The sequence below is a fragment of the Dromiciops gliroides genome, chromosome 1 (assembly GCF_019393635.1).
Source record: "Dromiciops gliroides isolate mDroGli1 chromosome 1, mDroGli1.pri, whole genome shotgun sequence".
NCBI lineage: Eukaryota > Metazoa > Chordata > Mammalia > Microbiotheria > Microbiotheriidae > Dromiciops > Dromiciops gliroides.
In genome coordinates, this window is record NC_057861.1 from 274,388,751 (window position 1) to 274,415,679 (window position 26,929).

A 26,929-nucleotide genomic window follows, 5' to 3' on the forward strand; every position below is an offset into this window, starting at 1 on the left:
TATTATGCAATGCAGCTTTCTGCCTCCCTTCTAATTTTGGATGTATTGCTTCTGTTTGTGCAAAAACTTTTTAAATTTAATGTAATCAAAATCATCCATTTTGCATTTCATCAAATTCTTTTTAAAATTGTTTACCCCATCATCCTCTGTAATAGCTGTTGGTGCACAAAATGCAATTATTTTAACAGCAGTCTTTTTCTAAAGGCATAGAATGAGTTTGGCAGGACAAAATGACCAAAGGTCCCATGAAGTGGTGCTTCTTATTGTTTCTGGATAAAACAAAATCCACTAACTCACCTCAGAGAAGAACTTGTGGGCCACATTTCTTTTAACTGAAATATGTTTTAGTTTCATATATAGCAAAAATCTTTATATGCATATGATTTGAGAAGTCTTGTAGTATTTTGGGGGCATAGTAACATGTCTAGACAGAGAAGGGATCTTAGAGGACATCTAATCCAATCTCTCACCCTACCCCAACTTTAAAAGAAACTGAGGATTAGAGATGGAAAACAAATGGCCAAGGTCACTTTGCTTGCTAGTTGCAAAATTCATATTCAATATCTTACTCTAAAACCAGAATACTTTCCCCTGTGCCCTCTGGGTCACAGGACAAGGATCTTTAAATATTTAGAGTTACTAACACCTATTTTGCTTTTATCTGGCCTAAAAATTTCCCTGCAGAAGCATAGGACATTTAATATTTTCTTTATTTTGAGGGAGTATCACGGCCAGAGAATGCAATAAATGGCTAAACTTTTGGTGAAAAACCTCTAAATACTCAAGTAGGTTGGTCTTCAGAAAGCAGATCTAAATTTTTTACTGGGAGCATACACACTCTTCAGTCACTTCCTCACCACAAATTTTGGCTCACTAGAACAGCCTTCAAAACCCTAGGATCACTTCCCGGTTGCCAGGGCATGACTCTTGAATGTAAGGTTTCTTGGAAGTTTACTGTTGACCCCGCCCCCACTCCCATCCCCTCCCTAGCTGCATCTCCCCTCCCCCACCCTCCTAGCCACGTTCTATGGCCGTTGTGCCACTTTCCCATTGGCCGAGTTCCATTTTACTCGCAGCTCCCTGGACTATCCCTGGGTACCCTAGCCTACCTGCAGTGAGTGATTTTCTATAGCAGCAGTTCCTTCGTCCATCTGGTTTGCTCTCCTCGCTCTAACGTCTGCTGTATTGGCCTCCTCCGTTCGCCAGGGGAAGCCCTGGAGCTGGACCTAAATATCACCCAGGGTCTCCAACCCCTTCCAGGACTGGGGGCTTTTGGATAATCCTTCGCCAGCATGTCCGATGAAGGAGAGCTGCAAGCCGAGAGCCCAGAAAACAACACGGTTTTTAGCACCGGGGACAAAGACCCTTTGTTGCCCTATTATAGTTCGAAGCTTCCGTCCTCTGATCCAGAGGAGAAAAAGGCCAAGAATAAAATCTTCTCCATATTCTCAGGCATAGAGAAAGGAAGTAAGAAGAAAGGAAAGGACAGACCAATAATTTCTCCTCCATCTGCTTTTCAGCACACTGTCCATGTTAGCTTTGATGCTGTCACCGGCCAGTACACCGGAATGCCCCAACACTGGGGTGGGACCCTGAAGAAATCTGATCAAGCCAAACTGGAGACAAAGAAAGAACCCCCTAGGCTGTGCTGGTTATTCTGAAGGGCCAGAACTCCAGGGAGAGGAATCTGGAAAATGACCACTCTTGAGAAAGAAAGCTTTTCCCCCTTCTTCTTCCCTTGAATAGCAACAGCCCTGAATGCAAAAGACTATTCAGAACTATTCCAGATAAGAGAGATGGTCAGGAGGCATTGCCTCCCCTCTTCCCCCTCAGAAATTTGTTTACTCTTCTAAGTAAAGATATTTTCTTTGGTCAAATCCATACCACTGCAGCCAGCCTACTTGCTTGCTAATTCCCTATAGAAGATATATTTGCAGTTAGTGTGAATGGAATCTCAATTAATAGAAAATTGCTTGATTAGAGCCCATTTTCATTTCTCAACTTTAAACTGAACATAATGCTTTATAGTTCTAAGTTGTTAGAAGCGATTTTTAATTTCTTTAAAACTGATAAGCCTCTCTGCCCTTCCCCAATTCTAAATCTAATTAAATCCACTGCTCAACAACACTGAGGGGATAAGGGCAGTTTTATTTACATAATGTAACAACAGCAGTAAGGAAAAATGAATCCAAGTAAACCATCAATCTTAACCACAAAATGTAATTCTTGACCCCTCTTTTTTCTAAAAATTCAATCGGAAACAACATTGCACTCTAGATGATAATAACCACAGCAGTATAGCTGACACAGCTAAAAATATATATCTGTGGAAGTAAGTTGGGGTGGGTGCCAAATAGCGCCAACACTATTAAGAACCAAATCCTATAACCAAGGTTACCATCCACCTTGACTTCAATTAGATTTCGACCTATGGGATGTTTATAACTTTCAGGTTCTTTAAAATCATTATCATTGAATCCCACAGAACTTCAATCAGAAAATGATGATCCAATTAACAAGAAACTGGAATACCAAACAGTTAAATTTCCAGGATCACAAAAAAAAAGTAAGTGGCAGAGTTGAGGAATGAAAACAATTCCTAATACCTTAGTCTATGTTCAGACCTGGGGGCAGCCTTAAGCATAGCCATAGTAGGTGTTTGCCTAGGGCAACAAATCTAGAGGGAGAAAACCATTTTTTTTAAACCAAGGGTTTTTAACTTGTTTTTTTGTTTCATGGACCCCTAGTCATTCTAGTCAAGCCTATGTTCCCCTTCTCAGAATACAGTTTTTAAATGCATAAAATAAAATACATAGAATTACAAAATATATTGAAATACAGTTATCAAGATTTTTTTTTTTAAGTTCACATATTACAGTAAAAACACCCATTCTAAACTATGGCTTTACTGTTCCACCAAATAGGTTTGGAGAGGCTTTCACTTCTACTCTGCCCCTATTGCCCAGATTCCTTAATGCCCTGGAATCATTATAAAAAGAAACAGCTGGTAGCACAGTGAGTCGAGTTCTGGGCCTGGAGTCAGGAAGATTTGAGTTCACATCTTGCCTCAGCTGTGGACCCCTAGGCAAGTCACTGTAATCTTTATTTGCTCTGTTACCTCAACTATAAATTGGGAGTGATGATATCATCTACCTCCCAGAGTTGTTCAAGGCTGAAATGAGATATTTGTAAAAAAGTGTTTAGCACAGTACCTTGCACGTAGTAGGTACCATATAAATGCTTATTCCCTTGGACCGAAGGGTATGTATTAGCTGGGGTCAAAGTATAAAAGTCATGTATTATCTATTAGGAATCCCTTCAAAATATTGAAATGTAGCCAAATATATCAAGTTCAAATTGTTACTTATTAGTTATCCTTTGCTAATCTGGCTTATTCATCACGGTGGCTATTCTAAATTATTTCCTTAATTTCCCAGTTCCCTGCCTTCACCTCAACATATATTTATCCTGGCATCATTCCCTCAAAGTCTCCCAATCACTCTTCTTTCTAAAATGAACACCCACACTTATATTTTGAAATGCAAAGCTTGCAATCATATTTCTTACCATTTGATTAAGGCCAACTATACAAAGGACCCTTTTATCTCTGACGTTTGGTTGCTTACTTTTTGGACGAGCTAGGCGGTATAGTGGATAGAGCATTGGGCTTGGAATCAGGAATAGTTGTCTCCTTTAATTCAAATCTGGCCTGAGACAGTAGCTGTGTGACCCTGGTCAAGTCATTCACTCTTGTTTGTGTCAGCATCTTTATCAGTAAAATGAGCTGGAGAAGGAAATAGCAAAGCATTACAGTATCTTTGTCAAGAAACCCCCAAATGGGGTCATGAAGAATCAGACATGATTGAAGAACAGTATGTAAATTTTGAATGAAGACTGCCAATCAGGAGGAACCCATTACCTTTTAAAATAGACCATCGAACTCTTGAATGATTCCTTATTTATTTATTATTTTACTTTATTAGAATTGCCCTTATCTTAAATATATATATATATACACACACATATGTGTGTATACACACACACACATACACACATGTATGTATAAATGTTTGTGTATTTATATATGTGCATGCATTACGTATACACACATTTTTAAGATAAGAGAAACCAATGTGAAGCAAACTGCATATTTGCATAAATAGTATATATTTATAAGGATTTATTAAGTATCTACTATTTTTTTTTAGTGGGGCAATTGGGGTTAAGTGACTTGCCCAGGGTCACACAGCTAGTAAGTGTTAAGTGTCCTAGGCCGGATTTAAACTCAGGTACTCCTGACTCCAGGGCCGGGGCTCTATCCACTTAGCCACCTAGCTGCCCCCCCCCAAGTATCTACTATTACTGAGGTTCTTTGCTAAGTGCTAGGAATGTAAAGAGAAAAGGAATAAAGTGTCTCATCAAGGAACTTGAAGAGACAACATCTGGGTATATTTAATACATACAGAGTATATACAATATTATTTTAAGGTACTTATGGGAGAGAAGGGAATAAAATTTGGCAGAGGTGGAGTGAGGCAGAGCAAAAAAAGCTTTTGTAGATTTTGAAGGTGGTGGTCTTTGAGGTGTCTTGAAGGAAACCAGGGATTTCAAAGGCATTGAGAAAAGCAAGGAGGACACATAAGGTTGGGAGTGAGAATAAACCATGTAAAGGCATGTAGATGATAAAGATCTATGTTTGAAAATATCACAAAGGTCCCTGATAGCTTGATCTGAAAGTCCAAGAGAGGAATAATTCTTAGGAAAAACAAAAATGTAGGAAGGGCTCAGGTTGTGAAGAGCTTTAAATGACTAACACAGTTTTTACTAAATCCTTGAAGTGATAGGGCACCATTGGCGATAACTGAGTAGAGGAGTGACAAAATCAGTGAAATGAGTTGTCTGCTATGTGGATGGTGGTTTAGAGGGGAAGAGGTCAAGGCTATTGAGATAAAAGAGGCAACAAGGGAGGAGAACCTAAACTAAGGTCATAGCTGCACTAGTGGAGAGAAGGAAACCTATGGGAGATGATGTGGGCATAGAAATATTATTTAACAATCAGTTGGATATGTGGGATAGGTGAGAGTAAAGGTGATGACACAAAAAGTAGTTGCCTCACTAAGTGATTGAGAGGATGGTGGTGCTCTTGATAACAATAGGCAAATTTGGAAGGGCCATGAGTTTAAAAAGAAAGATAATACTATTTTTGCACAGGTTGTGTCATAGATATCCTGTTGAGAGTATCCAAATTGCACTTGGTGATGTAAAAGTGGAAGTCAAGAAACCATAGCTATATATACATACATGTATAATAAACACATTATAAAATATATGTTCATATATGTATTTTTCTTTTATTAACTTGTCCCAGTTGTCTTTTCTCAATTATATCCTCTTTCCATCATTATACAGGCAAGCTTCCCTAATGAGCCAGTTATCCCTATTTTCTTACCTGATACTATGTCCTTTAGGCCCTGAAATAGGACTTCTAGATCTTGTTGTTGTTGGTGGTGGTGGTGGTGGTGGTGTGGTGGTGGTGGTGGTATCCCTTCATTCTATAAGAGGACCATGATATCGGGGTGATGTCACTTGCACAAAATTGGATTTAAGTGAGGGAGGGCTGTGCAAAATCACCAGCCTCACTCCCTCACTCTCTCCTCCAGAGCCATCTGGGTTCATTGGGAAGATATACTTCAGGATAACTGGAGATGGCCCTGGGTGTTTAAGCCAATTGGGGTTAAGTGACTTGCCCAGAGTCACACGTCTGAAGTGAGATTTAAACTGAGGTCCTCCCAACTTCAGAGCCAGTGCTCACCCCAAAGCAAGAACAACAAAAGATTACAGGGGGAAAAAAATCTAGATCTACTACAACCCTGAAATTTCTACTTGATTTTCTAATTCTTATTACATTCTTTGCACTTTTGGTTTCTCTTGTTTTGTCTATATCTGTATGTCCTTTATCCCAATCCTAATAGTTTGTATTCACCAATGTCTACGTTTGAGCTGCTTACCATCTTGGTTGACCACACATGATGCTTTGCAGCTTAAGGTTGCTACCTGGAAAAGTGATTGGATACATTCTGGGTAATTCTAAAAGAGCTAGGATGAATGTGCAAAAATAACAAGAAAGCATATTTTAGTTAACATAAAAAGAAATTTTCTAAAAACCTATCTGAAAATGGAGATATTATAATAATAAAGTTAATGTTACTTGAACTACTCAGACAGAACTTGAATAACCAATCATCAGCAATAGTATGCATGAATCAGATAGATATTTGGACTATATAGCTTAGATTTATTATTATCCAGGACTTTCCTCTTAATAGTCCTATTAAGTAGGTCTACGCATTTCCTCCATTTTACGTAAGAGGAAACTGAGATTCAGAAAGTTGAATTGATTACCCAAGTCACAGAGATAATAGATAACAGAAGATCACTTCTTACTTCAAAAATATTTTTCTATACATTCTAAATCAGATATTTTTACCTTCAAATCACTCTTGTTTTCTAAGTGACTTATATTTTAAGTTAGATAGCAAATTCTTAAGTAGCAAGAGTTAATATCCTTATTTTATATCCCCAATAATATATAGTAGAATGATATTCTGCATTTGATATTTAAATATATGATTAATATGCCTTAATAATAAATACTTATGGGGACAGCTAGGTGGCACAGTGGATAAAGCACCAGCCTTGGTTTCAGGAGGACTTGAGTTCACATCCAGATTGAGACACTTGACACTTACTAGCTGTGTGACCCTGGACAAGTGACTTAACCCTCATTGTTCCACCCCACAAAAAACAAAACAAACAAAAAAAACCCAACAACAACAAAAAACTATTGCAATAGTCCAGGTGAGAGGTGATAAATGCTTAAATGGAGTTGTGAATGTATTATTAGTGAAGAGAAGGGACTCATTGTGAAGCTAGAAATTTTAAGATCTGGCAACAGACTGTGTACGACAAAAACAAATCAGTGACACATTAGTCCATACTGCCACCTCATTGTGCTTTATCAAATAGAGAAAAAAAAAATGATATTGTTTGCTCTACCAACAGATGCTGTACAGATGCCTTGGACTAATTTGTGATTTCCCCTTTACTGTTTTATAATCATAAACATAGCACCTTCATGTGATCCTCACAATTCTGTTAAGTGCAGTTATGTAAGCACTCTCTTTATGTGTCTTCCTGCCCCTGTCTCTGTCTGTCTGTCTGTCTCTGTGTGTGTCCTCCCTATATATAATGCTTTTCAAAAGTGAAATACAGGGCAGCTAGGTGGTGCAGTGGATAAAGCACTGGCCTTGGATTCAGGAGGACCTGAGTTCAAATCCAGCCTCAGACACTTGACAGTTACTAGCTGTGTGACTCTGGGCAAGTCATTTAACCCTCATTGCCCCTCAAAAAAAAAATAGGTATTTCCATTGAAGGTCAATGTGTTCCCCATTTGGGAAGATTTTTGACTAAAGGATAGTCACTTATCACGGATAATTTTTAGGTAGTAGTTGAACTAAAAGATCTCTGAGGTAATTTTCTACTCTCGGATTCTGTGATATAAGTTCTATTATTTGCCCATTTTATAGTTGTGAGAAAATTCAGTCTCTTATATGTCACATGACTGCCCCAAGGTTAAGTAGTTTGCATGGAGCAGAGCCTAGAACTCAAATTCTGATTCCAAGTCTACTGTCATTTCCATTTTACTCTACTCTTGCCCCTGAAAAAGAAATCTATATATGTATATACAGATATAGATATTTTTTCTATTTTCTTCTCAGTCCTTATGCCACTTCTCTGAGATCTGGGCCCATAGCTTAGCATCGGTAGTATTTTTGTCTATAAAAGAACGATCAAACACAGTTTATCACATTTGAGCAAACAGAGGGGACACAAGGTAAACATTAGCATTGTTAAATATGATGGACAGATCACTCACTTTTATAGTTCTCTGTAGGTAGGCCACTTCTCCCCCCACAGTAATATGTATTTTGGCCTAGTCACAAATAAATGAAATAAATGAAATCTACCACACTACAATCATGGAAAAGTACCACTCCAAGAATCCTCTTGGCAGTGATGCCCACATAAATCAATAAATTTTCTGTTGGTCTGAGAGTAGACTTAAAACTCAATGAAAAAAATCATTTATCACGACTGTTACTTTAAATGCTCAGCACTGGAGAATAGTTGTGTTTCATGATTGAAGGGATGCTGACATATTCTAAAAAGCTTTGAGGATTCTTTTTATTTTACCTGGTGATTTTGTGGTGAGAGGAAATAATCATTTGTCTTTTATTCCTTGTGTTTCTGTGTACTGCTTAGATAACATTTACCGTACCTTTTGTTATTGATCATATTGCCTTTTTTAAACCAATTTTAAAATATCAATCAGAGGTCTGTTTGTTTGCAGAGAACTTGCAGATTCGACTTTAGAACAATCTTTTTTCTTGCTGCCTTTTTTTTTTTTTTGCTTTTGTGCTAAGCCATTTGAATCAACCTAGATGTAATCATAAGGAAAGAGCCTGGACCTGTGATTTCATTTAGGAAATCTCAACCAATGCAGTTTGGCACCCTTTCAGCACAGTGTAGTCTTAGAAAATTATGTAAAGCACTGAGATTTTAATTGACTTGCCCAGGGTCTCCCAGCCAGGATATGTCAGAGTAAGGATTTAAATCTAGGCCTTCCTGGCTTCTCCATGCTGCCTCTTTTCCTAAGGATATAACACATTTTGGGGAGAATGTATTTTATTTGCATCTGTAGATACTTAAAATGTTGAATGAGGTCCATTAAATATAAAAGCATCCATATTGTGCTCCCTCAAACTTTTTAATCATATTGGGAATTGTTTTGAGCAAATCATTGAGGTTGCTGGTCTTTGAACAAGCCTTGAACCCAGTATTCCCCAGTTTGAAAAATGTTTATTAATAAAACTCTCATTTTTAAACATATGTGTGTGCATATGTATATATGCATGCACATATGCACACACATATTGACTCCACATTATCTTATTTATTTCCTTCCTCTTCTTTCCATTTAAGTCTTTTTGAATTCTAAATCTCCAAACCTATCATACTCTGTCTTTCCATCCCTCACTCCCTCTGTGTTTCCAATATGTGAAGGCTGTGTAAAATGAGTAAATTGGATCTCAATTTTAAAAAATATTTTACCACTCTGAATTGAATTCATTTGGAGGAATGCTGATTTAGGCTTGAGAAGCATAAACCTCATTGGACCTCTAGGAATGGTCATTTATCTCAACTATGGGACCTGATTTCCCTCCACACTTCTCCAGGTGAGGGATTCATTATATGAAGGCACATTTCACTAAGCCCTAAGTTGCAATATGGGCAGCTAGGTAATGTTGTGGCCTGGACTTTGGAACACCTTGGTTCAAATTTGGCTTCAGGCACTTACTACTGGGTGACATGCACATTACTTTAACCATATTTGCCTTAGTTTCCTCATCTATAAAATGAACTGGTGATGGAAATGGCAAACTGTTGAGTATCATTGCCAAGAAAACCCCAGACATGGTCAGGAAGAGTTGGACATGTCTAAGGTGACTGAACAACAACAAAAGTTGCATTATAAAATATTCAAAATTAATGTTATACCGGTAGAGTCCATTTATACCCAATGAAGCACCATTTGGGCCAAGAGTACCAAACCAAACTAAAAAGAAAAGGTATTGAGACTTATGTGAATAGAGCTCAAGGTACTGTCTTTTCCTCACAGTGTGATAACTTCCTTTTGCAGTTTTGAAAAGAATTTTATTTCCATCATTTTCAGGACCAAAATAGAAATATCTCTGTATATTAAAAGAAGAACACAATGTTGTAAGAGGAAAAAGAAAATTCCCAGTCTCCCTGAACACAACTGAAAAAATGGAGCCAGATCCTACCAGTGGAAAATTTACTACTTGGGGATAAGCTTCTCAATTTTGAAAGTGAAATGAATCACTGCTGAAATGATCTTAAAAGTAGCCTAGTATTTGAAAAGTTAATACACCTTCCAAAGTGCCTGAAGACTCCTGGGAGTCATTCACCCTCAGGAACGGGTGGGTGATTAAATGATAAAGAACTGATAGTAAACACCCTAACTTGTGAAAATAATAATGATATCTGGCATAAGGAATTGTTCTCCCAAAGAACTAAAATAAAGTCATGGCTGTATAAGGTATAACAGAAATATGGTCCAAACTAGGAAAATAGGGTGAAGGGATTGTTCAACAAATACACTGTGGCTTCAAAGAGGAAGACAGGATAAGTAGAAAGAATCTAGATTGCCCAGGGCTACCTTTAAAACAGAAGAGAAGAATCTTGGCATTAAAGCCTTTGGAGGAAGAATTTCTGAATATCTATGAAGTCTTTCCTATTTAAGTTTACCCAATTCTTGACAATTTAGCTTTTTAAGTGCTTGCATTTTATGCCTTTATATTCTTTCCCCCTGACTTTAAACCAAGTGACCTTATCTTCTGTGTCCTTGATAACCATACTCCTCCTTCCCACAGTGCTAAGTAGAGCTCACCTTCCTAATGACATTGGTTCTCATTGAAAATGAAGGACAAACAATAAGTACAGTTATCCAGCTTACCAGGAGCACATAATAGGCACTATTCGGCAGACACTTGCTAGCTGTATGACCATAGGCAAGATGCTTAACCTGGCCACAGTTTCCTCAACTGTAAAATGGGAATAATAAAAGCACCTACCTTCCAAGGTAGTTGTGAGATAAACATATTTATAAAGGACTTTGAGTACCTTAAAGCAGTGCAACAGGCTAGTAATTAATTACTGTTATTAACAGAAAGGTAACCTGACTGATGTAGCATGAGATGAGCCTGCTTTACAGTGTGGAATACACAACAGGAGCAGGTCAGTATTGGTGGGAGGTTTGTGAATTAATTAGGAATTAAGAAGTGGAGCTGTGATTTCAGACATGTGGAGTACTCCTAGATGAGGACGCTCTTTCTGCCAATGTAGGCTGGCAACTCTTCTTCGTCTTAGGGAATTCTCTAAAGAACCAAAATTAAAGGCCCAGGATCACAAAGCCATTTTCTTTCAGAGACAGGACTTTAACCCAGAGAGTACTAGTCTGAAAGCCAAGTCTCTCTATACTATATACCATGCTGCCTCTCTCAGTGGATTAGTACAACTAGAAAATTACTAGAGAAATAATTGTTGCTATGGAAAATAGAAAGTCCATTGAGATATAAGTTTGCAAGAAAGATCATAGAATTTAAGATTTACAGCTGAAGGGGATTTGGACTCAGGTCTTAGTTTAATACCTTAACAGCCTGTCCACTATGCCACCTACATGTATAATAGGACTCAAAAAATCTGAATATATAGAGTAATGAAGATTAAAAATTGCCATATTTGACCACATCTAAGATATTTTGAGGGAAGACATTTTCATTATCCATAACATAAAAAATACCTCCTCCCAAATTTCCTTAACTTTCTTTAATTACTATTATGTATCTTTTGTTCATTAATTTGTTAAAAACCTAAAAACCTATTTGGTAGCTATAATTTCATCCTCTTCATATCTTTACAACATAATATAAGCTTAAAACTGAAGAGTCCTTGGTGATCATCTGGTTGTCCTCCTGCCTAGACAGCAATCCACTCTGTAGCCTACATGAATACCTTCAGAAATGGAGAATCCACTACTTTCCTAAGCTACTATAATAAAATCTTTTACCGTAATTTGCTGATACCAAAGTTTTTTTCCCATGTTTTGAGCGTATTTCTTTATGAGTTTAAAAGTTTACTAGTCGGTTAAGTCTAAAAATATTTCAAAACACAAAATATTTATTCCCTTAAAAAAGAACAATACCTTCATTAAAAAGCCATCATATCAGGGACGGATAGGTGGCGCAGTGGATAAAGCACCGGCCCTGGATTCAGGAGTCCTGAGTTCAAATCCGGCCTCAGACACTTGACACTTACTAGCTGTGTGACCTTGGGCAAGTCACTTAACCCCCATTGCCCCGCAAAAAAATAATAATAATTAAAAAGCCATCATATCGGGGCAGCTAGATGGCGAAGTGGTTAAAGCACTGGCCCTGGATTCAGGAGTACCTGAGTTCAAATCCGGCCTCAGACACTTGACACTTACTAGCTGTGTGACCATGGGCAAGATAACAAATAGTCAGGATAGTTAGAGGGAGTCACAAAGAACTGAGAATTCCATTTTAATGAGATATGGAGATCAAAGAAGTCCTTCCAGTAGTCTGTTAGAATTGTGCTATTCCTATTTCTTCAGGAGATAAGAAAGATTATATTAGGGAGCTATTAGGTGGTGTAGTAGAGAGACTGCCAGGCCTGGGGTCAGGAAGATCCATTTTCCTGAGTTCAAATTCAGCATCAGACACTAATTGTTTGATCCAGGGCAAGTCATTTATCCCTATTTTACTCAGTTCTCCCATCTGCAAAATGAGCTGGAGAAAGTAATGGCAAACCACTGCAGTATCTTTGCCAAGGAAACCCCAAATGGGGTCATGACTGAAAAATGACTGAACAACAGCAAATATTTATATATATAATATACAAACAAGTTTCTCTTCTGGGGTAGGTAAAAGGGATGGATAACTTTGTCTTGTCTAATTTATTAGGGTAACCCACGACATGGAATGTTTCTTTAAAGAATGAAATGAATGAATAAAATAAAGAAGAAAAAGAGAATGTGGAGGTAGAGAGATATCCAAACCAATGATTAGATGCTGGACAGTAGACACAATGAAATAAGGGAAGATGCAATGAACAGCTAAAGCTATACATTGAATAAAAAGTAAATTGACTTGTTATGATCAACTGAGAAGTGTGCTATCTTCCAAAGGGCTTACCAAATATGATAACTACTACCCACATCTGGTTCATATATTTTAGATTGTTTAGCTCTAGGAACTTTATTTATTTATTTTTTTTTTAGTGAGGCAATTGGGGTTAAGTGACTTGCCCAGGGTCACACAGCTAGTAAGTGTTAAGTGTCTGAGGCCGGATTTGAACTCAGGTACTCCTGAGTCCAGGAGCGGTGCTCTATCCACTGTGCCATCTAGCTGCCCCCCTAGGAACTTTATTTTTTAATAAACATTTCTATTTAAAGTGTTGAGTGTTCCAAATTCTATCCCTCACTCCATCCTCTTGGTGAGCAATCAAATATGGGTCATACATGTTCAATAATGTAAAACAGTACCATATTAGTCATTTTGTATAAGAAAACTCAAAAGAAAATGAAAGAAAGTGGAAAATAGCATGCTTCAGTCTGTTCAATCAATATCAGTTCTCTCTTTGGAGGTGGATAGTATACTTCATCATTAATCCTTTGGGATTGTCTTAGATCATTATATTGCTGATAATAGTTGTCATTCACAGTTCTTCGCCGAACAATATTGCTGTCACTATTCACAATATTCTCCTGGTTCTGCTCACTTCACTATACATCAGTTCATATAAGTCTTTCCAAGCCTTTCTGAAATCATCCTGTTTGTCATTTCTTATAGCACAATAATATTCCATCATAATCATATACCACAGCATGTTTAACCATTCACCAATTGATGGGCATTCCTTTGATTTTCAATTCTCTAAAGAAATTAAGAAGCCATCTAGTTCAATTTCCTTATTTTAAAGAGTGGGAAACCGAGGCCTTAACAGAAGCAGTCAATGAAAGTCATAAACTAAGCATGAACGTGGCCTTATTTGAATCAAATGGGAAATGTCTTAAAATAGAAATCAAGTTATTTTCATCAAGGCAAGTCAAAACTTCAGCACGAGAGAGAAAATAGGTTCTCAATAAGTTAAACTTGCTTGCCCTCCTCCCCTAAATAACATCTCAGGGTCACGAAAATTTTTTGTGTATTCTATTTCTGAATGCTTTTGAGGGGGAAAGTGGCCGATAAGTTGGAAGATTCTATAGCTCTTCAAACTAGAGGCCAAAGTACTTGTTATCAATGCCTAATGAAATTCTATAATAAATGGTATTCTGGGAGCATTCAGAAAGATGAATACAAATTAGCAAGGTTTCATTTAGAAGTTATACCATATGAAGTTGATTTCCTTTTTTGAGAAGATTACAAAACTAATAGGGGAATTTTGTAGAAAGTATCTTACTTCATCAAGTTATCTGATTAACACCTAAGCATATGCTCTGGACTAAATGGTAAAATGTGGAATTATAGTACTATTAGACAAATTTGGGACCAGCATAATGACTGTCCCCAAGGAATTTGATTATTTGTCAACCTGGAAAGAGGAATCTAATGTATTTTGTCCTTAGTTCCTCAGTGACTTAAATGAAGACATAGATGTCATTCGTAAAATATTTACAGATGATACAAAAATTGGATAGAGACCTTGGTACCCAATAGGATCTGAAAACATAATATAATACAAAACCATAATACAGTAATATAATACAATTTGATCATATGAAATTAAGAATAAATATACAGTCTTGAATTTGAGAGAAGTGAAGACAGATGACTAGATCCCATGTGCAAAAGAGCTACACATATTAGTAGACAGCAAATTAAATTAAAAAGCAGTGTTGTAATTGGATAACCCAAAAGGCTAATGTATTCTCAGGCTACCAAAAAAAAAAAAAAAAAAAGAAAAAAAAGAAAAAAAAGTTTACTATCCAATTCACTGAGGGAGTACTCTGGTTTTTGTTCTTGTTTGTTTGTTTGTTTGTTTTGTTTTGTTTTGTTTTGTTTTGTTTTGCAGGGCAATGAGGGTTAAGTGGCATGTCCAGGGTAACATAGCTAGTAAGTGTCAAGTGTCTGAAGCCAGAACTGGCTCCACTGTACTCTGCACTTGCCCAACCATGTTTGAGTTATTCTGTTAATATATTGAAAATCACAATTTTGGAAGGAGATGAACAAATTAAAGTTCATAAAAAGAGGATAATCAGCATGGTGAGGATATTGAAAACTATGTCATATGAATACTATGTGAAGGACCTGGGGATGTTAGCCTAGAGAAAGAAATACTTGCATAGGTAAAGGGGTGTAATCACTAGTTTTAAATATTTAAAGGTTGTTATAAATGAGACTTCCTCTTGGATTACTGCCTTGTCATGGCAGACAGAACTTTAAGAGTTACCCAAGATTTAGAGCTCCAATAGAAAGTTCTGACAAAAGTTCTGATTAACTGGAAAAGGAAATGGCAATCTGCTGCAGTATCTTTGCTAAGAAAATCCCATAGACAGCATAAAATTCATAAAAGATAGGACACTAGAAAATGAGCCCCTCGTGCTACTGGGAAAGACTAGAGGACAACTCCAAATAGCTTCATTACTACTAATGAAGTAGCTGAACTAAAGCCAAAAGGAAGTTCAGGGAGACAGGAGGGATTTGGACCATTGAGAGGACCCAGAATTTATTCTAATTCTAAGATTATTCTCTAAAATCAAACTCTAACATATATTGGAAAGCTGAATATAATTCACTTTCCCCATAAAACAATGTTTTTCCATTACCAGATGCTTGACCCCCCAGTTGATGATATTTTTAACTGGAAAAAATCTTGAAACTCTCTTAACATATGGAGAGCTTGGGATTTTTCACCAGTGGAGGGATTTCCCACATTGTTGAAAATAAGGGTCTATGAAAGTATAAAACAGTAATGTACAGGGCTTCAAGTAAACTTTAATAGGTTTAAACTTCATTTGAATTTCTTCATCTTAGTGTATCTAGTTCATACTTCTTCTGTCCACTATACCAGCTTATTATGAAGCCCAAATGGAAAATAGACATGGAAGCAGTTTATAACTAATAACTGAAATTTATATAGTGCTTTGAAGTTTGTCAATCATTTTGCATATATTATTTCTATTAAGCCTCACAACCACCATAAAGTTGTACATAACACTGGTATTTTCCCCTTTTTGAAAATGTATGTAGAAAATGAGGTTCAGATAGTTAATAAGTGTTAGAGGTGGAATGTAATCTCCCTGACTTCAAATCCAGAATTCTCTCCATTATAGAAAGGAAAAAAATCTCTCTTTGCTGAATAAAAGAATCTTAGAGAGATAGATGTCCTTTTTTCAGCTCTCTCTGGGAATTCTTAACATGCTAAGACTTATGGATTTGTTTTTATAAAAATATTTTGATAACTATATTTTAATAAATTTAGTAAACTTTTTATCTAATATGTATTCTATTTCAAGCATTTAAAATAGAGGTGTCCATAGGTTTCCCTAGATGGCTAAAGGGTCCATGATATACACACAAAAGACCTCCTGGCCAAATCTACTATGTAAATGCAAAAAAGATTCACCACTATAACACAGTGAGAAATTATCATTCGGTTTCTTATTAAAGATCTCGATTGAAGGGAAACTTGTTACCATCATGCAATCCATTCTACTTTTGAAGAGTTAAAATGTTCTAATAAGAAAGGGCTTTTTTTCTCCTTAGACATCTGAAAAAGTCACTAAACTCTACATACTATTTGATTTGGAAAGACCACTAGTAAGAATAGACCACAAAAAGATCAAAGGCAAAGGACGAAATTACATATATGCGAAATTGTTTTAGAAGTACTTTTGGTGGTAGCAAGAAATAAGAAACCTAAAACATAATGAGTATATAAAATGTCAGTAATAATGACATCACTTAGGAAGAAACAAGTTAAGATTTAAAGGGGAAATTGATGGCAATACAGATTTTCAAAATCCCATGCGTGAGATGGGTAAGCTATCATATGTTGAATTTTGGTTTTAAAATAAGAAGGGTGGACATGGTTGTTGTTGCTCCCCCCCACCCTTTGCTCCATGATGAGTTGTTTACGATTAGTGACATTATTTCTCATGTTGATATGTTTTTTCCTGTCTTCCTTGTCTCTCTTCAAGTTCGGCAACATGCTTGATTTTTAATTTAACCATATTATGACAATAGTTTTCATCCCCCACAGAGGAAACATTGCACTTACCCATGACAATGACTGACATTCTGCCTATGAGGGCACATGTAGCTTGCAGCCTTATTACACAAGTTTAAGTTGTGAAGACAGTCAAGAGGAAGTTTTTAGTGAAGGTCACCTTGTTCCTAAGTCCTTCCTGCTGTTGCATTTTTTATCTTTTCTCCTTATAATTATCAGACTCTTCCCAGCAGCCATTTACAATCTTTGTTTTCTTTCTTCCCAAGCACTATCCTTTTTTTTCCCCAAGGGATCTCCAACTATGCTTTCCAAGCCATCCCTTCATGCCATTTAGAGGCATGAACTAAGATTGTTAGCACTCACATCAAGGAAAGTCCTTGCAGTATTGAAATATTTGGCAGTAATGCCATGCCTCATTGCCCCCAGTTTTGTTTAAGCCATCGGAAGTTTAGTATGAAATATTAGAAACTTCAACTAGACCTTTATTCCTAGCTAAATTTTATAAGACATGGACAAGAATAATATTGGAAATGGATCAAAACATACTGAACATCTGTTATGAGATATCTTGGCTTTGTTACTATGTATATTTATAGATACAGAGACATAAATTCATATATATTCAATTGCATAACCAATTATATGCTTATGTTATATGCATTTATAACATTCATAGATATCACATTAAAGATATATATCATATACTGATTATATATTATATATAAATAGTATTCACATATGAGGGACAAGTGAGAGGTGGGTAAAGGCCTTGGCAAATTTTAAGGTGTTATATAAATGGTAGCCATAGTTAAGAAAGAGAAATGTAAAAAACTTAGAAGTTTCCCCTCAGACTTTGCCAACTGGCAAGGAAGAAAAATACTGGAAACAATAAGATCCTTCCCATGTTGAGATGCTCCACCCTTTGCTCTTATCTGCACTCTAGTACTATTCTGGGTGCTTGTGATCGGACCATACATGGTGCTTTCCTAACCCACCGTGGCAGTCTTTCTGCATGCAGTAGAGTGTTTCTTTGCCCCACCTCTCCCAGCTTCTTCCTCTATCTCTGATGATAGTAGCAAAATCAACACCACAATTCCTGAACAAGACAACTGTCAATCAACTTTCCTGTAATTTTACTTAGCTTTTCTGAAACTTCCCTGATCAAAAATCACTATTACTTGTTCACCCCACCTCTATGTGTGTCTCTTCCTTATAGAATGCAATTACTTTGAAGCCATGAACTATCCTACTTTTCATATCTGAGCCCCAATGATTCTATGCCTGTCACATAGAAAGACCTTAAGAAAATACTTTTTTTCATTTAAGGCAGTTGGTGGCTCAATGTATAAAGAGCTGAGCCTGGAGTAAAAAAGTGCTGAATTCAAATCTGGTCTCACCCCTTACGAGCTATGTCACCTTAGGCAAGTGACAGCTTCTGTTTGACTCAGCTTCCTCGCCTATAAAATTAGGATACTAACCTACCTTGTAGTGTTGTTATGAGGATCAAATAAGAAAATACTTGTAAAAGAGTTTAGCATATGCCTGACATGTAGTGAGGGCTGTTTAAATACTCATTCCCTTTCAATTCACTCCCTTTATTCATTCAAGATAGGCACATCAACACACCATTGATAGAACTATGAAAATGTCCAGTTATTCCAGTTATCAATTTAGAAATATAAATGAAAAGTGACTAAACTCTCCATATTTATTTTTTACCCAACAACCCCACTATTTGAAAAATATCACTTAAGATGGTCAAAGACAAAGATCTGATATATGCCAAAACATTCAACGTAGCAGTGTTTGTAATAGCAAGGGACTAGAAACAAAGTGAGTCTTCATTAATTGGATAATGGTTGAAAAAAACACGAATGCCTTTGAATGTGTTGGAATATTTATGTGATGTAATAAATGAAAAATACAAGGAATTCAGAGAAAGATGGGAAAATCTGTATCAACTGATGCAGAGGGAAATAAGTGGAACCAAAAGAAAAATATACATCATGACTATGGTACCACAAGTGCAAAGAAAGGTAACTATGCTGAGTAGATGAAAAATCAGTGTTGGGCTTGGAGAAGAGATAATTAAATATAACTCTCTTCCCTATGGCAGAGATGTTCACTGTGCTAGTGTAAAATGTTGAATACACAGTCAAATGTGGTTACTGTATCAGGGATTTGTGCTTCATTATGTTTCTTTGGTAAAATAAAAGGGTTTAATTTGATAGGGGATTACCTCACCCCACCCCACTTCAGGAACGGTTATATATAAATATAAAAGCCATCCATAGAAATGCAATTTTAAAAATATTTTCTATTCATAAGAATGTTAAGATTTGCACTGTCTGCATAAAGTGTTATTGAATAGGTTAGTCCTGATGTAATACAAGTCAAATTCTTCAGAATCAACTTCAAGGGGCTATATAAATTGATTTGCTGTATTAGAATGGTGCTGTACCATGTGTTGCTTGAAATAAGCAGGTTGTCAGTCAGAAGTTGGAAATACAGTTTCAATATGATGTTTTAAAATATAGAAATTGTGGTATTAGTTGTAAAAAGGCCTAACCTGTCAAATCCTAAGAAACAAGTGCTATCTTAATAGGTATTTGATATTATTCCCCTTATCACCCATTGAACATGTCATCATACAAAGGGAAAACTTCCTCTCCTTCAGCATTCTAGAATTCAAGGGTATTTGATTAGGCCAACTTCCATAAGCATATTGAAAAGCTCCTTTCTGATCTACAGGTCAGTCTTGCCACCTTAGTAAATAGGGATATAAATTGATATCAATTCATTCATAACTAAATAATGATTCAACTAATGACTTGTTTTTTGTTTCTTGTTGTTGTTTCTGCTGCTGTGAAAGTTAAGTTTGAGAAGAAACAAAGCAAGTAATATTCATATTTACTCATCAGACTGTTAAATTGTTATTAGTCTTTCTTACAAATGTATGAGAACTGTCTTTTGGGAAAAAACCTAATTTTCTTTTTGCTGTCCTATTTTCACATAACACATCTTCATATGCAGAATGAGAGTACTGCATGTATTAGGGAAAATAGAATAGTGTACTATTTTTTTGCATTCTTTCTATGTAGCACAGTATGTAAAATCTACTTCAATAAATACCCTAAACCAAACTACTTAATATAAAGGATTAGTTCTAATTAATTAATTATATTTATGAATAATTTGGATTGGTATTTTCTGAAGAAATTAGCCCATTGCTTAGACTTTGATTTCTGGATATGATTCTGGACTTTATGTATCGTAGGGGACTCTGGGTTAATTTTTTTAACTTGTTATGCTTAAGAACTTAAATTTTTTCTTTAAAAAATATTTAAACTGATAAAAGTCTTGCATTCTATTAGCCACTTACTTTTTAAAGGAATCAATGTTCCAGAAAAGAGATTATTAGAACATACTTTATGGTTGCAAGTTCCATTAAAGTTAAAGCTAGCCTGCTCAAATTATATTTCTTGGGGATAGACATATACTTTTGTCTGATTTGAGACTCAAATTAAAAAATACTTGAAGGAGTTTATATCAATGTCCCTAATATTATAAAGAAGTCGCTTTCAAATCTACAGTTCACTTAATGATATTAAATTTTAAATGGAAGAAGCTGAAAAAAATCAATTTTTACCAATAAAAATCTTCCTTAAATTTCTTAACCTTAAAGAACCACATCAGCCTCAAACATATGGTAGACTACTGAGGCAAAAGAATCTGGGCAATATATTTCCAAGGCTGACTTACATGCACATTTATAATCCCTCTAGTTTTGAAAGAAAGCATTTATTGCAAAGCCCATTCTGTTTGTTGGACTGTTTCTATGAAGCACCATCGAATTTCTCTAGCTTCGTTTATCTCACATTTAAACTAACAATCAGTTTGCTGTCAACTCAAGAAATGGACATACAATAGTCCTTGTACAGGAGAGGAAAATCCAATACTCTCCAACCAGTTAGTGTTAGGTAGGATATTGGTAGGCAACTAGTAGCTATTTCTTGCATCAGTAAAATCAATCTGTTTTCTGCTATCATGTTTCCAAAGTGATTGTGTTTTGTTAGAATGATTCTAGGCATAATGCCATCTATTCCCAATAATGTTTCTAAAATCATTGTTTTACTTATTATGTACAAGATAATCAAAAATGGACACACACTCTTAAGCAATGGGAGCTGTGTTAGGCTAACAGTTATTGTTTATTAAAACCTTAAAAGTTTAATGTCTGACTAATCTTGAATGATAGCCCTAATCCAACTTTCTGTTGTCTCTTTCTCAAAGCATCTTAACACTGCTTCTGAGTAAATAGCAATGATGGAAAGGGAATCCCTGTGGCAGAAATTAAGAAATAAAGTATGGGGGATTAACCTCCAGCCTTAGGTGCTTTTATCTCTAGTCTTCCTGGAAACCAAAAAGAGACTGTTTAACCATTAAAAATGATTAAAGGTATTAATTAGTCTAAGAGATAGAAACCTATCGCCCTTATGTCAGGCAAACCCAGAATAAACCTTCTAACAGATTAAAAATAAAGCACAATTTGTTCAGAATTGAATTTGATGAGTGTCTCATACTCATATTTTTGAATGAAAGCAAATGAGGCTGAAATTGAATAAACATTTTGGAAACACTTTTTTGGAGAAAGTGGGGGAGAGGACAGCAAAAGAGGTAGAGTTATGACAATTCTTTATATCCAAGTTGTTTCTGAGGTTTGATTAAAAAGACATATAAATATACATATACGTGTGTGTAAATAGTGTGTGTATTATATATGTATATCTATCTATATAATTTAGGCTTTAAAAGACTAAACAGGGCAATGAAAGAAGAGCAACAAAAGAATCAGAACATTGAATTAATGGAACTTAGAACTGCTTTGCCTGCCCTGCTATTTCCTGCAGCTCCCACCCTAAATGGTCCAACTATGAAGTAAGTTTTAAATGATATAGGAATTATTTTAAGTGCTTCTTTCAGCAGAAACAGATATAATGCTAACCATAGTTATAAGCTATATGGTGTCTCAGGACAGATTAGAAGTCTTTCAATGTCAGTTGTCAGTGAGAGATGAAAAAATATTGTTCAAGATAGAAGACTTTGGGGAAAATAGGATATATTTATATCCTCCAGTAACCCAGTTTTCTGGTTCATTTTTTATTACTTAACTGTTTACACATTTTTCCTATAAAAGATGTAGTCTTTTTGATTTTCAATCCAAATAAGACATGCTGATTTTTAAAAATCAGTGCTAATAAAATATCTTCATCGGTTCATGTGCTAAAGGTGACCCTCTTAGAAAAATAGATTACGATGAGTTTAGCAAATTGTAATGGGCTATATTAAATAGCTCTATTTGAAATATGTTTAAAGCAGCTGCTAAACAGAAAATTGAAAAAAATGATACAAAAGGTCATAATCAAAGGGATACTTTGAGCACATACTAAGAGCTGATAAAAGACACAAATAACAATTTTGCACAAAGGTTACATACATGCATAATGTATGTCTAGTACGTACTCTATACTGTACTGTATTACCCTAACCTTTATTTATTTGCAAGCCAATTAGATGAAATTTTTACCATAGTCTCTGAAGTATGGATAATGAAAAGCTAGAAGAGCAGTTACTCAGTGCAGCACTACTAGCTTATATGTCAATGCAATACATGTTTTAAGACTCACATAGAATTCATTACTGAGGATTTTTTTTTTTAACAAGAGTTGGAACTATAAAAAATTAGGCTGATCTTAAGTATTTACTAAGAGCTTTGACCTAAAGAAAACTTTTAATGCATTACCCATTATGGGAATTTTATTTCTACTTTTGCGTCTTATGTTTTTAAATAGAATGAAAGAACAGTAAATTTATCATCAATCATCTTTATCAAAGAACATATGCGTTGACTACCCACTGTGTGCAATGCACTATGCTAGGCTAGCAAGTTAAAGCTGCCACTGTGTCATTTATTTGTTATATGTCTCTACATTACCAGGGCCACTGAGTAATGTCAAGTCAATTCAATTCAACTTAATGAACATTTCTGAAACACCTACACTATGTCAGGCACTGTGCTAGAAAATGGGTCAAGCACTGTACCTAAGGCTCACATATTTTTTGTCAGCATGGGTGCGCCAAAATGCTACTACTTAATTTTTCAAAATTAAGTTAGTAGGGTTGTTCTTCTACCTTTCTTACCTCCTTCGCTTCTACCCTCCCTCCCTTTTCCTCTTCCTTCCTAATTTCCCTTTTCTCTCATTTTTCTTTCTTTCCTTTATTCTTCCTTTCTTACAAAAAAAAATTCCAAAATATATTTAAAGTAGTACATGCCATAATATTTGCGTCGAATTCCCTCTGCAACACAGGGAATGATACGACCTCCCTTTCTATAGATCAGTTTTCCCTCTTTAAAACAGACATAAGTGGAAAATTGCTGTTGAGATAATGTGACTATATAGATTAGTAGTTTTTATCCCACATATGGATTGACCAGACTATTGTTTAGATAGAGACCAAAAATATACATGAAAATGTAAAAGTATATGAGACAGATTTAAATGGATTTTTCAGTGAAAATATTCCATGGGAAAACTTGGATGCCATGAATCTAAAACAAATTAAACAGATGCAATATAAACATTTTAAAATGAAGCCATATAGGAAACTAACAGACCTGCAAATGAAGTAGTGATGCTGAACATCATCATAATAATCTGTTAAATAATTTTTAGAAGTACCTCAAAGAACATAGGACATAAGAAAATGTCTTTTAAAGCAATTTAGTTGAGCTTCTTGAGAATACCTAGTTTTGAAAATGTTTTAGATTATTTTCCTCATTAAAGCTCGGATATTTAATTGCATTGATTATATACACATATACTATATATATGTGTGTGTGTACACATATTTCCCCTACAATATTCATCTCTTGCATGATTAGTCTCACACTTGTTACTGTAATATTTGTGGAGTGCTCCAACACACTAACTAGTGAATTGGAATGAATATACACTTAGGGAAAGAATATCTTTACATTGATCTATTTCATGCCTTCTCAATTTAAAATTTTTATGGCATCAAACTAGTATTGGACATAGAAGACAGTGCTTTATTTAAATAACAGATTTTTCAGAAGCATTATTAATCAGAATCTTTGTGTTGGATAATTACAGCTTGCATTATATCTGAGCACTTAACTAATGGTTGTTACTGCAGAAATACATAGGTAGACAAACCCTACTGACCTTTCTAGTGGGCATCCTCTCTAACCAAATAATGCATATCACAGGAACCCTTGTATAAGAGGTCAATTTCCACCTGCTCTCACACCTTAATCTTATTATTTATTTCAAAGGTTCAAGGTTGGTTGGCCAGTCTTCCAGGCCAGTGAATTGGCCCTTTGAAATAATGACAAATGAGTGGGATGGTCATTTTAATATGTCTCATCGGCTTCCAAAAGAAGAATTTCAACAGATCACAGACAATATCCTTGGGGTTCTTATTTTGTTTGCAGTTACATTTCTAAAAGCTGGTGTCTATTTTCTCCTGCTATCCCATAGACACCCCTTATGTAGCACATTAAAATGAAGACACAAAAAGCACCATGCCAAATAATCAAAATAAACTTTGTGGCCTTGAAAATGTTTCACAAGCTCATAGAAAAAGTGAGAAACTTTACTCTCAGTTCTGGAGAGGACATACAATTGATACAGGACAAAATTAATTATATCTAAGACAAGAAAGCTTTCTACAATCAGTACACAGAATAGAAATTCAATGCATATTTCATTTCAATTACTGTCATTCCTGGGTGGGGAAAAAATAGTTGCAATGGAGATATATCAAGTTTTAAACAGGAAGTATATAATCCTAGATCAGTCATCTTGAGTCATTGTGAAAATTATAATTTTAATTGGAATAATTACCTATGAAATAAATATAATAATCATCCAGGTTGAATGGAGTTTATGCATTCTAAACTTATCAGGAGACATCAAGTTAATAAACTAGAGTCTATTTTCATAAAGAAAGGTCAGAAGACATTTTGAAGTCATTTAGTATTGCTGAAAATTTTTTGTAGGTTATTTGTGTGTGTGTGTCTAGTGGTGTTGTTGCTGCTGCTGCTGAGTATTTGAATTTAAACATTGGTACAACTCTGCAAATTGCAGAATTTATGTGGTCACATGATCTGGTTCAGAGGAGACATATTATATTGCATGTGAACAATGCTACTGATTTAAAATAATTTGCAGGAATCTTTTAATCATGTAGTCCTTCCTTGTTTACATATGCTATAGCATATGCTGCCACCAATAGAAAAATTAACTGTATCTTTTTGGCATGTTCTCTGACAATTATTCTAGTTCCTTAAATAAAAGCAAGGAAGAACCTAGTCAGGAACCTATGGAGGATCTGCCTTAAAATCTAATTTGATATTGCCCCACAAAAGGAAAAGCCACATCTCAGGCCAATAGGCCATGCCATTTCCAATTACAATAAATTCAGATAAAGTGTCTTCACAATCTTTTTTCCTCCCATGCTGCAAACAAGCCTCTTGTAAACAAGGTTCACCTACCATTGGTACCCTACCCCAGTACTTCTCACTATAACAATTTTAAAGAGAAAGCCTACCAGCTTTGAGTTTGCAGTCACACTGTAGTCTTTGCCAGAAACAATCTTTGGCGTTTTGAGGAAAAGACTGCCATGTTGCAGATCCATCATCTCTCCCTTTAGTTTGTCTTCTATGACATCAACTAGGGCAAGTTCATCAGTCAAATCCTTCATTAAGATACTGATGACACATACCATGCCAACTGCACCAACCCCAATAACAGTGATCCTGTTTTGGGGAACCTGGTCTTCCTTTAGGCCATTCAGAATCAGCTGATTGTTGTTACTGCTGGGGCACGTCAACAGGAGGGAGAAAGTTATCTTAATTTGGTCCAGTGTAATGTGAATATCTTTAAATTCATCATTCCCAACATTGTTAAATACAGCCCTAATTGGAAGCTGCTTATTGTTTCCAATCCAGTGGATATTTTGACATATATGGCCTGGAAGCTAAGTGGCTTTCCTAAAAACCGTGTTATTGGAAGTGGTTGCAATCTGGATTCTGCCCGTTTCCATTACCTAATGGGGGAGAGACTTGGTGTCCATTCTTCAAGCTGTCATGGATGGGTCCTTGGGGAACATGGAGACTCAAGTGTTCCTGTATGGAGTGGTGTGAACGTTGCTGGTGTGTCTCTGAAGAATCTTTATCCTGCTTTGGGAACTGATGCTGATTCAGAGAATAGGAAAGAAGTTCACAAACAGGTGGGTGAAAGTGCTTATAAGGTGATCAAGTTGAAGGGCTATACTTCCTGGGCCATTGGATTGTCTGTGGCAGATCTGGCAGAAAGCATTATGAATAATCTTAGCAGAGTGTATCCAATTTCCACCATGATTAAGGGCCTATATGGCATTAATTAAGATGTCTTCCTTAGTGTCCCCTGGGTCTTGGGGCAGAATGGCATTCCAGATGTGGTGAAGGTAACCCTGAATCCAGATGAGGAGCCCCATTTAAAGAAGAGGGCAGATACTCTTTGGGGAACCCAGAAGGAGCTGCAATTTTAAAGTCTTTTAATGTGCTGCCATTTTATTGTCTAGAGAACATGACACTGGTTAAGGGATTAGGTATTTCATGTAGGTCAAATCTTTCCTCTGATTAGTGACACCAGAAATTTAAAACATATGAATACACTCTTCCTAAACTTAGAAATGGGGGAATAATACAGTGTGGCTACTTGTTAAACCCTGTTTGCCTAGTGATGCTGAATATGTACAGTCTTGAAGCAGTTGCTGTTAAGCAGAGCCAGCACTGGCTATCCAACCCCACCCCCCCAGGTATATGACTGCCTGCCTTGTAGGTGCTGTAGGTTCTAGTAGGTCCAGAAGACAACATTGCTGGACACAAAACACCATACAGTGGTAAAACTTTGATCCATTGATTACCTTTGTGCTCCCCTCCATAAGGGCTCTCCAGCATGTCCCCACATAT

The 26,929-nt window shown here is 36.0% G+C and overlaps 1 pseudogene; it reads left to right on the forward strand.

Moving 5' to 3' along the window:
- The first annotated feature begins 1,292 nt into the window (after positions 1–1,292).
- LOC122748345 lies at positions 1,293–26,505 on the forward strand (annotated as a pseudogene).
- The last annotated feature ends 424 nt before the right edge of the window (positions 26,506–26,929 follow it).